General features: G+C 41.9%; 1 pseudogene across 1 annotated transcript; it reads right to left on the bottom strand.

Annotated features, from left to right (window-relative positions):
• Nucleotides 1-1,060: 1,060 nt before the first annotated feature.
• On the bottom strand, nucleotides 1,061-2,408 carry LOC309966938 (tyrosine--tRNA ligase, mitochondrial-like; annotated as a pseudogene). The gene has a single exon. The product of its transcript is annotated as a tyrosine--tRNA ligase, mitochondrial-like (transcript).
• Nucleotides 2,409-4,925: the final 2,517 nt, after the last annotated feature.

Below are 4,925 nucleotides of genomic sequence, written 5' to 3'. Positions count from 1 at the left end.
TTTTGTTGGTTACTTAACTTTTTGGTTCATCTCAAGTTGCAATCTGATTGGGGACAGAAGTTGAAACTTGTACATTTATCAACTTTTAAATCAGTTTTAAGACATTGCTACCTTTTTACTGAATATAAAAACAAGGCAATGAGTAAATTTAATTATATGGAAACACAAGGCAAGGGACTGGAAAATAGAAACTTTCTGAAAAGTCAAGTACTGATTTTTCTTTTCCTTGAAAAGAAACTATTTTGGGGACTTCCCTGGTGGCACAGTGGTTAAGAATCCGCCTGACAATGCAGGGAACACGGGTTCGAGCCCTGCTCCGGGAAGATCCCACATGCCGTGTGCCACAGCTACTGAGCCTGCGCTCTAGAGTCCGCAAGCCACAATTACTGAGCCCATGTGCCACGACTACTGAAGCTGGCGCGCCTAGAGCCCGTGCTCCGCAACAAGAGAAGCCACCACAATGAGAAGCCCGTGCACCACAACGAAGAGTAGCGCCCGTTTGCCGCAAATAGAGAAAGCCCGCCCGCAGCAAGGATAGACCCAACACAGCCAATAAATAAATAAATAAATTTTTTAAAAAGAAACTATTTCTACTGCAATTTCTAATGCCAACTATGACTTCCTCTAACTTTTCTCCTTTTTTACAGAGAACTGTATTTGCTTCCCAAACAACAAAAAAATCCAGTGAGATACACACCTGATATAAAAGTATCCACAAGTCCTTATAGTACCTCTTTTTCAGTGTTCCTACTCATCTCCAAAAGAGCAAGGACAGGATAGGAAAGACAGCATTTCGTTTTTCATAAAGTATAATTATTAAAAGAGATTAATCCTGGAAATCATGCTTTTCTATGGTAGTCCTTAATGTTTACGGATCAGGAAATAAAATAGCCCACTACTCCACAAACATAATCAACCTATATAAATAATGAAATTACTCACACTGTGAGGCCGAGAGCATACTCCATTCTCTGATTTGGATTTGCAAAAGCGAAGGTATAAGTTCGTATGTCTTGGGAATGAATGATGAATAAGTTTGAACCATCAGAAGATTTTTTCCTCACAGCTGAAGCCATTTTATCACGTAGAAATTCCTTTTTCCTATTTTACGTAACGAAAGGCCATGCTTAAGAATATGTGGTCCGACACCTAACACACTCTCAGGATTTGTTACTTGTTTGTGATTTATACTGACTCTGCCTTCTGTGATCATCTGATACCCTCAGGGACCATCTGGAATGGCATTTACTTTGCAGCAAATCTAGGACGCTTGTTCCAGGGTCAAGAACTAATTCAGAAATGAAGCTTCTTTCGACAACTCTTATAACCCTTGATCACACATGACCTCCAGTGCATCTATGCTGCTAAAGGGCTTGTGTGAAACTTTTAACAGAGTCCAGTCCTTCTTGTTCCTCAACAAGCTTTGTGACTAATGCAGCAAGTCGTTTCCGAGGACCCCGCTTTTCTGGCTCTTTGACATGTAGCTACATTATGTGGTCAATCTCTGCAAGGGGCAGAAAAGTGAAGAGATTCCGGGACCTTTCTACCCAATCATCTTGCTGCCTGACAAAAAATCGATACCATAAGCCAAACAGCATTGCCAGCAGACTTTCCCAGTTTTGCTCCAGCTGTAATTAGAGGAACAGAGATTCCAAATATAATACATCTTCTCCAGTCAACTTGTGGATGAACTCAGATTCGGACATGATATTGTCTAGCTGTTCAGATCCACCCAGCTGGACCCAGCATCCATAACGATGGAACATGTAGTAGAAATCAGAGGCCTGGAGCACCAGGTATTACAACTCTGCCAAACTCCTGCCTTCGAGGCTCTTGAGGTTCAGCTGCGTGCCCATGCGGAAGTGGCCGACCACTGCCGCTAGGAAGTCCACCAGGCGCTGCTTCCGGTACCAGGCGGGAAGCTGCCCCAAGTCGGCCCATTAGTGAACAGCCGCCGGTGATGAGCCTCGAGCCCTTGGAGCAGGCGCACACGCCTCTTCACACAGGCTCCGCCTCCAGCGCCTAGTGCTCTGCGGTGCCGCAGCTTTGGTCTCGCCGGCGCCATGGCTTCTCCCACCAGCGTGGTCACGTTGTGGCGCGCTCGCTGGAAGTGAGGCCCCAAAGCGCCAGCGGGTGCCCCACCGGAAGCCAGTTCGCCGTGGGGTGGAAGCCGCTGTGGATGACCTGAGGAAAACTGCTTGCCGGGCCGCGGTCAAAGAGCTGGGGGAGCTCTGTCTTCGTTCCTCTCTCTGGGGAGAATTCCTTGAACAGACCCCGAGCCTTCTGCACCGCCAGCAACCCCTGGGTGCCCAAGTGGGCTTTGCACAGCCCCGGGGCAAGACTCCTGACCGACCTGGGCTCCCAAACCACCGGCCCCAGGAAATGCACCGCAACAGGGGCATCGCCATCCTGGCCTCAGCAGGAAGGAAATGCTGCCTCATGTGGGTTTATTTTTTGTTTTTTTTGTTTGCTAATTTTTATCTTATATTGGCGTATAGTTGATTTACAACGTTGTGTTAGTTTCAGGTGTACAGCAGAGTGATTCAGTTATGCATATATATTTATGTTCTTTTTAAAATTTTTTTCTCATTTAGGTTATTACAAGATATTGAGTATAGTTTCCTGTGCCATACAGTAGGTCCTTGTTGATTATTTTATATATCGTAGTGTGTATATGTTAATCCCAAACTCCTGATTTATCCCTCCCCCCAGCATCATGTGGTTTTGATGAGAAATAAGATCACATGTGTAGAGACTCTTTGCAAATTGGCAAATGCTACCCCAATTTTATTTTGAGGTCTGACTAAAGATTGTACACTTCGCCCAGAAGTAGAATTTTATGTACAGAATTGTTATTTTTCTGTGAAATATTCATGTAGAAGATATGATTTGAAAAGTTAAAAAAGTTCTGCGGTAAAACGATAATCTCATTTTCTCTAGTTAGAGAAAAATGTCTTATGGGTGTTCCCTATAAGAGAAGCAGTATGTTTCATTGGAGCAATTGGCTGAGATGGAAAAAAGGCAAGCATAATAAAAGGTGTCTATAAAATCAGTCAAGTAAAACATTAAGTGTTGGAAAAAGAGCTCAGTGTTTTAATTGTCTTTCAGGAGTTTGTTCTGTGTGTGCAGGCAAAATGATAACGACAAATTTCAAAGGCAGCCTCTCTGAACGACTTCCTCTGAAATCCTACAGAACTGGTAGCATTCTGATAGCCTCTAGGTGAGGAATGAGGACACAGAGCAGATGGTTGAATGTTATTATGACTTGGAGATAAGCATATGCCTTGGCAACTCTAAACAAGAACCAGTGAGTCTACTGTCAGCTTCAGGAAGGAGGCAGCCCTTTGAAATGCCTGCAGCGCAAGTGACCCATGCTTTCCCAATGATTCAGCAGGTTAATAATTAATAACATCTGAAACTTGTGCAAATGATTATACAAGAGCACTGCATCCCACTATGAATTCTTCACCCCTGATACACTCGGGTCGAGTGTTTTGTTACCACATACTCTCTGCAATCATTCTTAGCCATTAATCTAAAGTTTCTGTGTTTGTAGAACTGCTGTGAACGGACCAATTTGTCATTGACCAATATTTGGTTGCCTTTGGTTGATGAGAGAAGTTGGAAATGGATCAGAACTCCAGGTCTTGCCACGTCCTCACTACCAGGTAACGCTTCACAATAAAAGTGGGTCTCAGACTGAATTCTGATGCGTGTACAAATATTTGTCAGCAAACCAGCATTGGCTTCCTCTGTGGGAAAGCAAAGACTCTGCTCTCAGTCCTTTCATATATTCTGAAAGTATTTTGCAGGAAATGGTCACTCCAGGAAAATGTGACCATTTTCTAGCAGTGGAATTCAGTTAATCTGAGATCAGGGGTCAGACTCTCCCAAAAGTGGCTGAACACAGGACACTGGGTGAGGTCTAGGGCACCACGCCTTTAAGCCAATCTCCATATCCTGAGCACCAATTATTTCACCAATGAAAATTCACTTCTGATCTTCTGTCAATTGACAAACCCTCTGGAGTTAATCAGAGATAAAGATGGCTTGGGAATTCCCTGGCCATCCAGTGGTTAGGACCCTGTGCTTCCATTGCCAGGGGCCTGGGTACTAAGATCCCACAAGCCACGTGGTGCAGCAAAAAAAAAAAAAAAAAGATAAAGATGGCTTAAATAATGGCAGAAGCTGCTTAGGGGGTACAGTCTTTTGATAAGGGCTTCCTAAAAGCTACCATTACCCTTCAAATACTTATCTTTAACTAGGGTACAAAATTTTTACCAGAAAATCTCAAATAGTCATTGAATCTAATTAGCACACATGCATGTTTTATGCTGTGAGCTGTGAAATAGCATGAATTTGAAGTACAAATTAAATGTAGCTCTTAAAATGGTTACTAATCATTTTTCTGACACCAGCTAAATAAATCCACCTTAAGATACTTATATTTTTTAAGTCATTGAACCTGTACTGTTAAGTGATTTTGTACTTTTGTGAAATGAACAGTTAAAACAGTTTGTTGTAATTAAAGTAATAACTTTTATTTGATTAAGTTTCCAACTTTCAAGTCTTTTAATATATTTTAGTTAACTATTCAGTTGAATGATTTTGAAGATTGGAAAATAATGTCAAAATGATAGGGAAATTGTCTAGCATTTCTTAGGAAGCAAGTATAGTCAGCCTTCTGTATCCACAGGTTCCAAATCTACAGATTTCAACCAACCACAGATGAAAAGACTCGAAAAAAAATTCCTGAAAGTTCTAAAAAGCAAAACTTGAATTTTCCTGAGCTGCCAGCAACTATTTACATAGCATTTACATTGTATTAGGTATTATAAGTAATCTAAATACGATTTAAAGTATAAGGGATGATGTGCACAGGGTATAAGCAAATATTAAGCCATATTATATAAGGGACTTGAGCA

Source organism: Leucopleurus acutus (genome assembly GCF_964270905.1).
Source record: "Leucopleurus acutus genome assembly, chromosome: 10".
Taxonomy (NCBI): domain Eukaryota; kingdom Metazoa; phylum Chordata; class Mammalia; order Artiodactyla; family Delphinidae; genus Leucopleurus; species Leucopleurus acutus.
The sequence above is the reverse complement of the archived record's forward strand: the minus strand, read 5'-3'. Positions and strand labels throughout refer to the sequence as shown.